Here is a 15883-nt window from a genome sequence, read left to right on the forward strand (position 1 = left end):
GCAACAGCATGTACGGTTCCCTGTGCCAACAGCACATTCAGCTGGGTCCAATTGTCAAGCTGCTGGAATTGTGCGAATCCAGGGTCCTGTAAATTCCGCGCGAGGTATTATGTTGCTGTTCGTTCTTCCATCCAATTTGGCGTTATTTATCTTCGGTTAATATGGCCGTGGAAAAACGCGGCGTGAATTTAACTGAACAAAGTAGTTGGAAAATTTCGAATCAGTCCTTGACACAATACCCGGCGCCTTCACCATGTAGGTTTGCTTTACCGTGGTGAGGGGAATTAGTAGTACGAACGGTTTGATCATGCTCATCTCTATATTCTGTACCGGGAATCTGTGGAGCAAATGCGCGGCCTTCCCTCCAGATATTCCCGGGATAGAGTATATCACCCTTGATATATTCTCATTGTTTTTCATTCCTTAGCTCAGGGTCCTACAGTTTAGAAGCTTTCGTTAATTTGCTTTCTTTGGTGTGTCACGTTGTCAGATTGTCATCACTTTCTTATTGAATGTGCCGATCATATTTTCCTCACACAAACTTTTAACCTTCCTAACTGTTTATCATTCCTGTTTGGATATGACAATGACAACGTAATACTTTTAGTTTTGTTTAGAAGAGTATGCCTGCTACACACTTTCTAAGGAACATTTTAGAACATCCTTACATTTTTAATGTGTTTGCACTGTGCAAAACAACCTTTACAGCCTTGTACTTTTAATATTTCTGAAGAAGCTTACTAAACCACCTTTTTAAATCTCAGTTAAGGAATTTAGTTATGGGGATATTTCACCGTACATTGAAGGGTGCAAAATGGTCATACGTGACGGGGAACAACAACATTTTAATTAATTCATTCACTCACCATTACGTCTTTCGCGGAGAGCAACGAGTCTGTTTTGAGACCACCTCGGAACTGGGATAAATGTTTTGGATGAAATATCGTAAGCATCCTCACCTACTCTAACACAACATTAAATGCAACTTCCACTGATATTATTTCCATATAACTTACGCTCACAGGAAAAGCACGGAATTGGAAAATAGCAATATTAATCTCGAAGATATTTTTTCAACTACACTACAGAAACCATACATTTGAATCAGCTTACATAATCCTATCAATAAACAACTAAAATCTCCTAGCAACCGGAAAGAAATAGATTTTGCAGAATTAACGTCATAGTAAGATAAAGATATTACTTTTAAATTTGACATATTAAAGGTCGCATTATTGAATCGCGTGGAAATCAAAACACCTTTTATCCATTTTATCTTATCACGATTCAAACTCATCTTTGCAGAAAATCGAAGTAAAATAAAGCAATTGAATAAATGAGTGAAGCATGAAACGAATTCAAAATTATAGGTTGTGTACAGTCACCTTCAATAAAGATGGTACAGTCACGGACACTTCTGGGTTGTAACAACCTAGAAGTGTCCGTGACTATACATTCATATCCTGAAATAGGCTACTCGCTTCCCAGCAATGTGTTATGTGTGCTGCCTAACTTTACGGCGGTGACTGAAGCTTCTACTGAAGATTTCCTATTAAAAGTTCGTACATCGCCGTAGAGTTAGGCAACACTCACTCATAACACATTGCTGGGAAAAGAGCATTTCAGAATATTGATGTAACCTTTTTATTGAATATCATTGTACACGTTCTATCCAATTGGCTAAATGAATTTTCAGGCATTGTTGTCCTTCTAGGAGGAGGCACGACGAAAGCTAGGAGAGGAGAAACACAAATTCGAAAATGGGCAGAAGCAACCTCCGTTTGCTTTACGGGCGTCGTCTTGTTTGTCGAAGCCAGCGGAAATATGAAGGAAATTGCAAAGAGACCCATTAAAGAGATTGATCTGTTGCGCCCTTTCTTGAGAAGAAGACTGAGAAAACAGAAGAAGCACTTAAGTCGATCTTTTCCTGCAATTTTCAAATTTAAGTGCCATTTCCAGCAATCTGAAAACGGTCGTCTGCTACATTTTGGATGCTGTAATTTTCATCTGCTCCGTGATTGTCGGGGAGGAAGTGTTTTGCCTCCTTAACTTTTTAATTAGTCTTTCGGGCCTTGGTGGGGGAGGGGGAAGGAAATCATGACGTCACTTAATGGCAAGATGAGAATGACCCAGCCAAACGCGAGGTCAAGTTGTTCGAATCTAAGCAAAAATCCATAAATGTTACGCTTCCTCAATTCTGAATATTGAAGACATTAAACAATCAGAGCGGCAATTTTTGGAAGAGAAAAGTAGGCAAGAACGGAGATGAATAGATGTACAGAAGGGGACATAAGACAATTAGTATTATTCAGGACCTCCCCGATGGCACAGTGGTAGTGTCATCGCCTTGTAATCAAGGGGTTCAGGGTTCGATACCCGGCGTAGGAACATAGGGGTTCGGATTCCACTTTAAACTGTAGGTCCAGTCCCGATTAGTCTTTCTGTGTATATAGTGGACTTAAAACAACAATTAAACAAGTAGTATTGAGAAGATACTAAGTAGTATTACAATGTATTGATTGATTGATTTGGGATTTGAAGTCCACTTTATACACAGTAAGGCTTATCGGGACTGGACCTACAGTTTAAAGTGGGATCCGAACCACTATGTGCCTCCACCGGGTATCGAACCCGGGACCCCTTGATTTACAAGGCGATGGCGAGTATTACAATGTAAGGAAAAGAATTGATAAGGGTGTAAATAATACAAAAATAAATCGTTGTACGTAAAGAGGATATACTACTAAAAGAAAAAAACACTACATATTCTAACCAAGGCAGTATATGTTTCAGTAAAACATACTTAGGAACGTGACGATTACAACCCTCTATCAGGGTTTTCCTCAGACTTAAAACCAACTAAAATCTGATTTTAGTTTGGTTTCAAGTGTTAGAAAGGTCCAAACTCTGATTTTAGTTTGGTTTCAAATCTGAGGAAGAACCAAACGCTGATTTTAGTTTGTTTTCAAGTCTGCGGAAAGCCCAAACGCTGATTTTAGTTTGTTTTCAAGTCTGCGGAAAGCCCAAACGCTGATTTTAGTTTGGTTTCAAGTCTGAGGAAAACCCAAACGTTGATTTTAGTTTGTTTTCAAGTCTGAGGAAAGCCCAAACGCTGATTTTAGTTTGTTTTCAAGTCTGAGGAAAGCCCAAACGCTGATTTTAGTTTGTTTTCAAATCTGAGGAAAGCCCAAACGCTGATTTTAGTTTGGTTTCAAGTCTGAGAAAAGCCCAAACGCTGATTTTAGTTTGTTTTCAAGTCTGAGAAAAGCCCAAACGCTGATTTTAGTTTGTTTTCAAGTCTGAGGAAAGACCAAACGCTGATTTTAGTTTGGTTTCAAGTCGGAGGAAAGCCACAAACGCTGATTTTAGTTTGGTCTCAAGTCTGAGAAAAGCCCAAACGCTGATTCTAGTTTGTTTTCAAGTCTGAGAAAAGCCCAAACGCTGATTTTAGTTTGTTTTCAAGTCTGAGAAAAGCCCAAACGCTGATTTTAGTTTGGTTTCAAATTTGAGGAAAGCCCAAACGCTGATTTTAGTTTGGTTTCAAGTCTGAGAAAAGCCCAAACGCTGATTTTAGTTTGTTTTCAAGTCTGAGAAAAGCCCAAACGCTGATTTTAGTTTGTTTTCAAGTCTGAGGAAAGACCAAACGCTGATTTTAGTTTGGTTTCAAGTCGGAGGAAAGCCACAAACGCTGATTTTAGTTTGGTTTCAAGTCTGAGAAAAGCCCAAACGCTGATTTTAGTTTGTTTTCAAGTCTGAGGAAAGCCCAAACGCTGATTTTAGTTTGGTTTCAAGTCTGAGAAAAGCCCAAACGCTGATTTTAGTTTGGTTTCAAGTCTGAGAAAAGCCCAAACGCTGATTTTAGTTTGTTTTCAAGTCTGAGAAAAGCCCAAACGCTGATTTTAGTTTGGTTTCAAGTCTGAAGAAAGCCCAAACGCTGATTTTAGTTTGGTTTCAAGTCTGAGAAAAGCCCAAACGCTGATTTTAGTTTGTTTTCAAGTCTGAGGAAAGCCCAAACGCTGATTTTAGTTTGGTTTCAAGTCTGAGAAAAGCCCAAACGCTGATTTTAGTTTGGTTTCAAGTCTGAGAAAAGCCGAAACGCTGATTTTAGTTTGTTTTCAAGTCTGAGAAAAGCCCAAACGCTGATTTTAGTTTGGTTTCAAGTCTGAGAAAAGCCCAAACGCTGATTTTAGTTTGGTTTCAAGTCTGAGAAAAGCCCAAACGCTGATTTTAGTTTGTTTTCAAGTCTGAGAAAAGCCCAAACGCTGATTTTAGTTTGTTTTCAAGTCTGAGGAAAGACCAAACGCTGATTTTAGTTTGGTTTCAAGTCGGAGGAAAGCCACAAACGCTGATTTTAGTTTGGTTTCAAGTCTGAGAAAAGCCCAAACGCTGATTTTAGTTTGTTTTCAAGTCTGAGGAAAGCCCAAACGCTGATTTTAGTTTGGTTTCAAGTCTGAGAAAAGCCCAAACGCTGATTTTAGTTTGGTTTCAAGTCTGAGAAAAGCCCAAACGCTGATTTTAGTTTGTTTTCAAGTCTGAGGAAAGCCCAAACGCTGATTGTAGTTTGGTTTCAAGTCTGAGAAAAGCCCAAACGCTGATTTTAGTTTGGTTTCAAGTCTGAGAAAAGCCCAAACGCTGATTTTAGTTTGTTTTCAAGTCTGAGAAAAGCCCAAACGCTGATTTTAGTTTGTTTTCAAGTCTGAGGAAAGCCCAAACGCTGATTTTAGTTTGTTTTCAAATCTGAGGAAAGCCCAAACGCTGATTTTAGTTTGGTTTCAAGTCTGAGAAAAGCCCAAACGCTGATTTTAGTTTGTTTTCAAGTCTGAGAAAAGCCCAAACGCTGATTTTAGTTTGTTTTCAAGTCTGAGGAAAGACCAAACGCTGATTTTAGTTTGGTTTCAAGTCGGAGGAAAGCCACAAACGCTGATTTTAGTTTGGTTTCAAGTCTGAGAAAAGCCCAAAGGCTGATTTTAGTTTGGTTTCAAGTCTGAGGAAAGCCCAAACGCTGATTTTAGTTTGGTTTCAAGTCTGAGAAAAGCCCAAACGCTGATTTTAGTTTGGTTTCAAGTCTGAGAAAAGCCCAAACGCTGATTTTAGTTTGTTTTCAAGTCTGAGAAAAGCCCAAACGCTGATTTTAGTTTGGTTTCAAGTCTGAGAAAAGCCCAAACGCTGATTTTAGTTTGTTTTCAAGTCTGAGAAAAGCCCAAACGCTGATTTTAGTTTGTTTTCAAGTCTGAGGAAAGCCCAAACGCTGATTTTAGTTTGGTTTCAAGTCTGAGAAAAGCCCAAACGCTGATTTTAGTTTGTTTTCAAGTCTGAGAAAAGCCCAAACGCTGATTTTAGTTTGGTTTCAAGTCTGAGAAAAGCCCAAACGCTGATTTTAGTTTGGTTTCAAGTCTGCGGAAAGCCCAAACGCTGATTTTAGTTTGGTTTCAAGTCTGAGGAAAACCCAAACGTTGATTTTAGTTTGTTTTCAAGTCTGAGGAAAGCCCAAACGCTGATTTTAGTTTGTTTTCAAGTCTGAGGAAAGCCCAAACGCTGATTTTAGTTTGTTTTCAAATCTGAGGAAAGCCCAAACGCTGATTTTAGTTTGGTTTCAAGTCTGAGAAAAACCCAAACGCTGATTTTTGTTTGTTTTCAAGTCTGAGAAAAGCCCAAACGCTGATTTTAGTTCGTTTTCAAGTCTGAGGAAAGACCAAACGCTGATTTTAGTTTGGTTTCAAGTCGGAGGAAAGCCACAAACGCTGATTTTAGTTTTGTCTCAAGTCTGAGAAAAGCCCAAACGCTGATTTTAGTTTGTTTTCAAGTTTGAGAAAAGCCCAAACGCTGATTTTAGTTTGTTTTCAAGTCTGAGAAAAGCCCAAACGCTGATTTTAGTTTGTTTTCAAATCTGAGGGAAGCCCAAACGCTGATTTTAGTTTGGTTTCAAGTCTGAGAAAAGCCCAAACGCTGATTTTAGTTTGTTTTCAAGTCTGAGAAAAGCCCAAACGCTGATTTTAGTTTGTTTTCAAGTCTGAGGAAAGACCAAACGCTGATTTTAGTTTGGTTTCAAGTCGCAGGAAAGCCACAAACGCTGATTTTAGTTTGGTTTCAAGTCTGAGAAAAGCCCAAACGCTGATTTTAGTTTGTTTTCAAGTCTGAGGAAAGCCCAAACGCTGATTTTAGTTTGGTTTCAAGTCTGAGAAAAGCCCAAACGCTGATTTTAGTTTGGTTTCAAGTCTGAGAAAAGCCCAAACGCTGATTTTAGTTTGTTTTCAAGTCTGAGAAAAGCCCAAACGCTGATTTAATTTGGTTTCAAGTCTGAGAAAAGCCCAAACGCTGATTTTAGTTTGGTTTCAAGTCTGAGAAAAGCCCAAACGCTGATTTTAGTTTGTTTTCAAGTCTGAGGAAAGCCCAAACGCTGATTTTAGTTTGGTTTCAAGTCTGAGAAAAGCCCAAACGCTGATTTTAGTTTTTTTTTCAAATCTGAGGAAAGCCCAAACGCTGATTTTAGTTTGGTTTCAAGTCTGAGAAAAGCCCAAACGCTGATTTTAGTTTGTTTTCAAGTCTGGGAAAAGCCCAAACGCTGATTTTAGTTTGTTTTCAAGTCTGAGGAAAGACCAAACGCTGATTTTAGTTTGGTTTCAAGTCGGAGGAAAGCCACAAACGCTGATTTTAGTTTGGTTTCAAGTCTGAGAAAAGCCCAAACGCTGATTTTAGTTTGTTTTCAAGTCAGAGGAAAGCCCAAACGCTGATTTTAGTTTGGTTTCAAGTCTGAGAAAAGCCCAAACGCTGATTTTAGTTTGGTTTCAAGTCTGAGAAAAGCCCAAACGCTGATTTTAGTTTGTTTTCAAGTCTGAGGAAAGCCCAAACGCTGATTTTAGTTTGGTTTCAAGTCTGAGAAAAGCCCAAACGCTGATTTTAGTTTGGTTTCAAGTCTGAGAAAAGCCCAAACGCTGATTTTAGTTTGTTTTCAAGTCTGAGAAAAGCCCAAACGCTGATTTTAGTTTGTTTTCAAGTCTGAGAAAAGCCCAAACGCTGATTTTAGTTTGTTTTCAAATCTGAGGAAAGCCCAAACGCTGATTTTAGTTTGGTTTCAAGTCTGAGAAAAGCCCAAACGCTGATTTTAGTTTGTTTTCAAGTCTGAGGAAAGCCCAAACGCTGATTTTAGTTTGTTTTCAAGTCTGAGGAAAGACCAAACGCTGATTTTAGTTTGGTTTCAAGTCGGAGGAAAGCCACAAACGCTGATTTTAGTTTGGTTTCAAGTCTGAGAAAAGCCCAAACGCTGATTTTAGTTTGTTTTCAAGTCTGAGGAAAGCCCAAACGCTGATTTTAGTTTGGTTTCAAGTCTGAGAAAAGCCCAAACGCTGATTTTAGTTTGGTTTCAAGTCTGAGAAAAGCCCAAACGCTGATTTTAGTTTGTTTTCAAGTCTGAGAAAAGCCCAAACGCTGATTTTAGTTTGGTTTCAAGTCTGAGAAAAGCCCAAACGCTGATTTTAGTTTGGTTTCAAGTCTGAGAAAAGCCCAAACGCTGATTTTAGTTTGTTTTCAAGTCTGAGGAAAGCCCAAACGCTGATTTTAGTTTGGTTTCAAGTCTGAGAAAAGCCCAAACGCTGATTTTAGTTTGTTTTCAAGTCTGAGAAAAGCCCAAACGCTGATTTTAGTTTGGTTTCAAGTCTGAGAAAAGCCCAAACGCTGATTTTAGTTTGGTTTCAAGTCTGAGAAAAGCCCAAACGCTGATTTTAGTTTGTTTTCAAATCTGAGGAAAGGCCAAACGCTGATTTTAGTTTGGTTTCAAGTCTGAGAAAAGCCCAAACGCTGATTTTAGTTTGGTTTCAAGTCTGAGAAAAGCCCAAACGCTGATTTTAGTTTGTTTTCAAGTCTGAGGAAAGCCCAAACGCTGATTTTAGTTTGTTTTCAAGTCTGAGGAAAGCCCAAACGCTGATTTTAGTTTGGTTTCAAGTCTGAGAAAAGCCCAAACGCTGATTTTAGTTTGGTTTCAAGTCTGAGAAAAGCCCAAACGCTGATTTTAGTTTGTTTTCAAGTCTGAGGAAAGCCCAAACGCTGATTTTAGTTTGGTTTCAAGTCTGAGAAAAGCCCAAACGCTGATTTTAGTTTGTTTTCAAGTCTGAGAAAAGCCCAAACGCTGATTTTAGTTTGTTTTCAAGTCTGAGGAAAGACCAAACGCTGATTTTAGTTTGGTTTCAAGTCGGAGGAAAGCCACAAACGCTGATTTTAGTTTGGTTTCAAGTCTGAGAAAAGCCCAAACGCTGATTTTAGTTTGTTTTCAAGTCTGAGAAAAGCCCAAACGCTGATTTTAGTTTGTTTTCAAGTCTGAGAAAAGCCCAAACGCTGATTTTAGTTTGTTTTCAAATCTGAGGAAAGCCCAAACGCTGATTTTAGTTTGTTTTCAAGTCTGAGAAAAGCCCAAACGCTGATTTTAGTTTGGTTTCAAGTCTGAGAAAAGCCCAAACGCTGATTTTAGTTTGGTTTCAAGTCTGAGAAAAGCCCAAACGCTGATTTTAGTTTGTTTTCAAATCTGAGGAAAGGCCAAACGCTGATTTTAGTTTGGTTTCAAGTCTGAGAAAAGCCCAAACGCTGATTTTAGTTTGGTTTCAAGTCTGAGGAAAGCCCAAACGCTGATTTTAGTTTGTTTTCAAATCTGAGGAAAGCCCAAACGCTGATTTTAGTTTGGTTTCAAGTCTGAGAAAAGCCCAAACGCTGATTTTAGTTTGTTTTCAAGTCTGAGAAAAGCCCAAACGCTGATTTTAGTTTGTTTTCAAGTCTGAGGAAAGACCAAACGCTGATTTTAGTTTGGTTTCAAGTCGGAGGAAAGCCACAAACGCTGATTTTAGTTTGGTTTCAAGTCTGAGAAAAGCCCAGACGCTGATTTTAGTTTGTTTTCAAGTCTGAGGAAAGCCCAAACGCTGATTTTAGTTTGTTTTCAAGTCTGAGGAAAGACCAAACGCTGATTTTAGTTTGTTTTCAAGTCTGAGAAAAGCCCAAACGCTGATTTTAGTTTGTTTTCAAGTCTGAGAAAAGCCCAAACGCTGATTTTAGTTTGTTTTCAAATCTGAGGAAAGCCCAAACGCTGATTTTAGTTTGGTTTCAAGTCTGAGAAAAGCCCAAATGCTGATTTTAGTTTGTTTTCAAGTCTGAGGAAAGACCAAACGCTGATTTTAGTTTGGTTTCAAGTCGGAGGAAAGCCACAAACGCTGATTTTAGTTTGGTTTCAAGTCTGAGAAAAGCCCAAACGCTGATTTTAGTTTGTTTTCAAGTCTGAGGAAAGCCCAAACGCTGATTTTAGTTTGGTTTCAAGTCTGAGAAAAGCCCAAACGCTGATTTTAGTTTGGTTTCAAGTCTGAGAAAAGCCCAAACGCTGATTTTAGTTTGTTTTCAAGTCTGAGAAAAGCCCAAACGCTGATTTTAGTTTGGTTTCAAGTCTGAGAAAAGCCCAAACGCTGATTTTAGTTTGGTTTCAAGTCTGAGAGAAGCCCAAACGCTGATTTTAGTTTGGTTTCAAGTCTGAGGAAAGCCCAAACGCTGATTTTAGTTTGGTTTCAAGTCTGAGAAAAGCCCAAACGCTGATTTTAGTTTGTTTTCAAGTCTGAGAAAAGCCCAAACGCTGATTTTAGTTTGGTTTCAAGTCTGAGAAAAGCCCAAACGCTGATTTTAGTTTGGTTTCAAGTCTGAGAAAAGCCCAAACGCTGATTTTAGTTTGTTTTCAAATCTGAGGAAAGGCCAAACGCTGATTTTAGTTTGGTTTCAAGTCTGAGAAAAGCCCAAACGCTGATTTTAGTTTGGTTTCAAGTCTGAGGAAAGCCCAAACGCTGATTTTAGTTTGTTTTCAAATCTGAGGAAAGCCCAAACGCTGATTTTAGTTTGGTTTCAAGTCTGAGAAAAGCCCAAACGCTGATTTTAGTTTGGTTTCAAGTCTGAGAAAAGCCCAAACGCTGATTTTAGTTTGTTTTCAAGTCTGAGGAAAGCCCAAACGCTGATTTTAGTTTGGTTTCAAGTCTGAGAAAAGCCCAAACGCTGATTTTAGTTTGTTTTCAAGTCTGAGAAAAGCCCAAACGCTGATTTTAGTTTGTTTTCAAGTCTGAGGAAAGACCAAACGCTGATTTTAGTTTGGTTTCAAGTCGGAGGAAAGCCACAAACGCTGATTTTAGTTTGGTTTCAAGTCTGAGAAAAGCCCAAACGCTGATTTTAGTTTGTTTTCAAGTCTGAGAAAAGCCCAAACGCTGATTTTAGTTTGTTTTCAAGTCTGAGAAAAGCCCAAACGCTGATTTTAGTTTGTTTTCAAGTCTGAGGAAAGACCAAACGCTGATTTTAGTTTGGTTTCAAGTCTGAGAAAAGCCCAAACGCTGATTTTAGTTTGTTTTCAAGTCTGAGAAAAGCCCAAACGCTGATTTTAGTTTGTTTTCAAGTCTGAGGAAAGACCAAACGCTGATTTTAGTTTGGTTTCAAGTCGGAGGAAAGCCACAAACGCTGATTTTAGTTTGGTTTCAAGTCTGAGAAAAGCCCAGACGCTGATTTTAGTTTGTTTTCAAGTCTGAGGAAAGCCCAAACGCTGATTTTAGTTTGTTTTCAAGTCTGAGGAAAGACCAAACGCTGATTTTAGTTTGTTTTCAAATCTGAGGAAAGCCCAAACGCTGATTTTAGTTTGGTTTCAAGTCTCAGAAAAAGCCAAACCTTGATTTTAGTTTTGTTTCAAGTCTGATGAAAGCCCAAGCGCTGATTTTAGTTTTGTTTCAAGTCTGAGGAGGAGCGAAACGCTGATTTTAGTTTGGTTTCAAGTCTTAGTAAAACCCTGATAGAGGGTTGAAACGTCACGTTCTTAACTGTTTTTTTTTTGTTGTTTTTTTACTGAAATATAGACTGCCTTGATCAGTGTATGTAGTGTTTCTTCTGTCATGGAGGCAAAACTTAATCGTGTTAGTAAAAGGAGTTGACATTTTAAGTCCACTTCACGCACAGATATGCTGAAAGGGACTAGACGTGCAGTTTAAAGTAGACCCGATCAATTATGTGCCTCCACTGGGTATCCAAATCGGAACCCCTTGAATACAATGTTACCATTACACCTTCTGGAAGGACCAGTACTTGAAAGAGCTGGAAGTATGGAAAAGATAGAAAGCAGTATTACAACGAGTAAATTAGTACTGATAAAAGTGTAAATAGTACACTGTAGTATAATAACAACGAAAGGCGCTGTGAATTAATTTTAACGAACTCAAAATAGGTCTCAAGCACTCATACCCTCAAGAACTGTTCTGACGTTCCGGAAAAAACAAATTGTAGCGCCTGTGCTATTGGTTGCTTGGTATTGAAGCAGTTTGGTGTGGAGTGAGTTCATGCCTCTTCCTATTTGACCACAGAGCAGCCCTGTTTATTTATTCGGGGATGAACTCGCCACCAACTATTTAACTTTAGATCACTTCTGGCGGTAAAATCGTTGCGCAAACAATGATTTTTTTTTCTCCCTTTCGTGTCGCAGGCAAATAAAACTGAGACGAGGTTCCCGAAAGACTGCAAGGGTTGAGACTTATATAAATAAAAAAACACTTCTGTAATAGTCCGGCGACGCGAGGCAATCCAGAATAGAAACTCTTTCGCAACTGTGAACTTCGTTTAGTCTCATGAGCTGCCTTTTGTTGACACGACCTATTCCCTTTCATGTCTTTTGTAAAATATTACGTTTAAGGAGATATATTTTTTAGTTTGTCTCTGAGAAATGCACGGTTCCTCTCTCTTTCTTTATCCCTTTCTCTCTTTCTCTCCCTGTTTCCCTTCTCTCTCTATTTGTGTTCACTTCTCCATCCACCTCTATCTCTCTCTTTCCCATTCTTCATCCGTCATTCACTCTTTCTCTCCTCCAGGACTCTCTCTAGCAATTCACTTTCTCTCCTTTTTTCTCGTTTTTTCTCTTCCTTTATCCCATCTCTCTTTGTCCTTTTTCTCTCTCCCCCTCTATCCACCTTTCTATTTCTCTCCCGTTCTCCCTCCGATCCTCTCTTTCTCTCCTTCCCTCTCTCCTTCTTCCCCCAATTCCCTCTTCCTCTATTCACCTCTTTTTTATCTCACATTCTCCTTCCTCTTCCTCTCTCTCTCTCTCTCTCTCTCTCCCTCTCTCCCTGTCTAAGCATCTCTCTTTTACTCTCCCTTTTCTACCCCTCTCCCTCCACCTCTCACTTTTTCTCAGCCCATCCTATTCTCTCCCTTTGCCTCTATCTGTACTTATCTCTCTCTCCATGTGTGAAAGAGTGAAGCGCTATGTCTGTATAACAGTAAAAATATAAATCACTGTATGAAATACTGAGAAACCAACTCCAATTATATTATTATCCAATTAGAGAATATGTCTGACTCTTTAGAATAGTCAGTAAATTAGAAATATGTGACTCTACCTTACTGCTAAGAAATGGAGATATGTCGATCTGACTCCAAATAGAGCTCTTCAAAGGAGCTTATTTAAACAAAACTGAAAACAGCATTTTTGGAATTACGTTCCTCTGATTCATGACGAATTGTGGTGAAAAGCTCGAATAATATTAAGGTTCATACATATACATGCAAATATACTAACACACATATTACAGTAGAAATTTGGAAAAAAAGTGCAAGCTCAACTAGGACTAAATATAGAATAATCAAAGTAAAAAACGAACAGAATACAGGCAGACAAATTAACAACCTTTGGTATTTAACAAAAATAGCTACTAATACGTAGCATGAATATAGAATACACAAAGCGGCGCATATATTATCTACCAGTATCAGTTGGCAACCCTGTCGGAACACAGGTGCGCATGCGCAAAAGTCTCCCATGCTTGGGCAGCTGCAAGTCTTGTAATCAGTCTGCTATGAAAGTTGGCCGGGTCAGTCACGAATCGTGGCAGTGGATGCGTTCATCCGAACGAATTTCATTCTGGAGAATGAGCACGCACTGCAACGACGGTACAGTGAGGGTTGCCATCAACCCGTGCCAGAGCGTCACACTGCAACAATTTGTTTCTGACATTCCAGGCCAGACTGATTACCAGACTTCCATCTGCCTGAGCATGAAGACGTCTGCGCATGCGCACCGACAGGGTTGCCAACTTATATTGGTAGATACAATATGCGTCACCCTGTATATTGGAAAATGTTTGAAAATATGGACATTTTAAGTAAAATATGTGTCTAAAGCTGATCTCTATATATATATAAATGGATGCATGTGTGTATATGTGTATATGTGTGTGTTTGTTTGTTCAGCAATAACTCTCGAACGCCTGGAGTGATTTCAATCAAACTTCGTACACGTACCACTTGCAACCTGGAAATAAATACTGTGGGGGGTAAGACACACCTGGCACCCCTAGGGCTGGGGTGGGAAGGGGGGACACGTAAAAATAATCGAGAACCACAAATATTAAATTCCGCACAAAGAGACATCCGTTACTCTATGCAATCCGCACAGTGATAGTGTTTCTCGGGTTGTCTAACATTCAGGCTGTGTCGCGAATGGAATCCATAGTTTTTGTGACACTCCCAATGCGGTTCAACTCCAAGTTCATCACCTATTGGCATGGAGGGTGAGAGGGGGTGAAAATAAAATGCCACAAATGACCTAGATTACACTGATAAACAATGAAATACTCCTTTAAATAAAACTAAGTGATCTTTATGTATTCAGATGTGCTGATAACGAATATCGCATCCGTTTTCCTGTATCACCTAAATATTTTGCAGAACACCCACATTTTATAGTTTTATGGTTTCAGTTCTCCGCATCCGGCTTAACGTTTGGTTCCTAGCAAATGGATAAGAACTTTTCAGCGACCATGTGTGTTTATGACTGGCACTTAATATTTAGTGGAGGAAACATTTGGCAGTAGAGAAATTTCCTGTTTCTCTGTTAAAATTTGTTCTTTTGTGGGTTAGTCTAGTATTAACTTCCTTTCCGATAACTTTGCGAGTAGCCGTATTTTATGTTTGTGTATGTTAGTGAAATTGTGAATGTAATATTGTGTATAGTGAAGTGAAGTGTAAGCTGTATTTTAACAAAACGATAAGAGCATTCATAATTGTTTTTTTTAAAGAAATATATTATAAGTCAATTAATGAGTTTGCCATGTCACGCAAATGTGTGAATAACCTGAACTTGTTTTGTTATGTTTGCGGGGAATTTACTCCGAAGTCACAGAGAAATACGATCACTCCTATAGTGAAAAAAGCATATGAGTTGTATTTTGGAAGTAAAGTAGAGGAGGGAGAAAGCTGGGCACCAGGTAAAATTTGTTGTAATTGTTCGCGAACTTTACGTGGTTGGCTTAATGGCACTCACAAATCAATGCCCTTCGGAAACCCTGTAATATGGACAGAACAGAAAGATCATACTACGGATTGTTACTTCTGTTTAACAAACATAGTGGGATATAGTTCTAAATCAAAACATTCTACATTTTATCCTGATGTTCCTTCAGCCAAGAAACCTACTAGTCATGATTTTATACCAATTCCTAAGCCTCCTAAAGAATGGACAGTGGATGAAACAGAACCAAGCAGTGCTTCTCCAGATGACGAACCTGGACCCTCATATTCAAACACCGATCCAAATTTTCCTGATCCAAATATACCTCTCTTTATTTCCCAATCCGAACTAAATGATCTAGTCAGAGACCTCAACCTTTCTAAAGTCCAAGTGGAATTATTAGGTTCTCGTCTCAGAGGGTGGAATTTATTACAAGATGATGTTAAGGTGTCATATCGGAAACGCCAACAATCACGGAGACATTTTTTTTCTGTTAGTAATGAGTTAACTTACTGCAATGATGTAGAAGGCCTTCCGCAAGAACTTGGAAGGAGTCACAACCCAAACGAGTGGAGACTATATTTAGATTCATCTAAGAATAGTTTAAAAGTAGTATTGTTGCATAATGTGAATATATACCCATCAGTACCCCTTGCCTATTCTTCCACCATGAAGGAAACATACAAAAGTATGGATACAATATTAAAAGTGATAAATTATGAAAAATATGGTTGGCAGATAAGAGAAGACCTCAAAATGATTGGTATACTGTTAGGCATGCAATCTGGGTTTACAAAATTTTGTTGCTTTCTTTGCGAATGGGACAGCCGGGCAGAAGATAAACATTACAACATTGTGGATTGGCCCATACGAAAAAACTTAAGTCCTGGAGAGAAGAGTGTTAGGAATCACCCTCTACTTGAGAGACAAGATTTTGTTACCACCGTTGCATATAAAGTTAGGGCTGATGAAAAATTTTGTTAAGGCTTTGGATAAACACGGTGAGGGTTTTGTGTACTTGAGAAAAACATTTCCTAAACTCAGTGATAGTAAGTTAAAATAAGGCATATTTATTGGGCCTCAAATCCGTGAGATCATTCATGATGACAACTTTGTGGAATTGCTAACAGAAAAAGAGAAATGCGCATGGTTAGCTTTCAGACAAGTATGCTGCAATTTTCTTGGAAATGTGAAATCTGACAACTACAAGGAACTTGTTAAGAACTTGTTGAAGTGTTATTAGCGCATGGGGTGCAATATGTCCTTGAAAATTCACTTTTTAACATTCGCATTCAGACTTTTTCTCCCTTAACTTGGGCACGGTTAGTGACGAATGCGGCGAGAGATTTCAGCAGGATATTTCTGTCATGGAGAAACGATATGCAGGAAAATCGGTACAGAACATGTTAGCAGACTACTGTTGGAACCTCAAGGAAGAGGTTTCTGGTGGCAGTTAGAAACGGCAGAGTTCAAGAAAGAAATTTTGAAAATGCGAGTAAAAATGTGTTTTTTTCCGTTTTTTTGCATGAAATTTCTTCACTGAACAGTCAAAATCGGTCCTATACATATATTTTAATTTTTTAAAATTTCATAGTTATTCACTTCAATATT

At 38.7% G+C, this 15883-nt stretch overlaps 1 protein-coding gene across 1 annotated transcript in view; it reads left to right on the top strand.

Moving 5' to 3' along the window:
• The window catches only part of LOC145993730 (protein O-mannosyl-transferase TMTC1-like), a 647925-nt gene that overhangs the window by 480483 nt on the left and 151559 nt on the right, over window positions 1–15883 (top strand). The gene's annotated exons all lie outside the window — the stretch shown is intronic.

Source organism: Lepisma saccharinum, chromosome 10 (assembly GCF_977018435.1).
Source record: "Lepisma saccharinum chromosome 10, izLepSacc3.1, whole genome shotgun sequence".
Taxonomy (NCBI): domain Eukaryota; kingdom Metazoa; phylum Arthropoda; class Insecta; order Zygentoma; family Lepismatidae; genus Lepisma; species Lepisma saccharinum.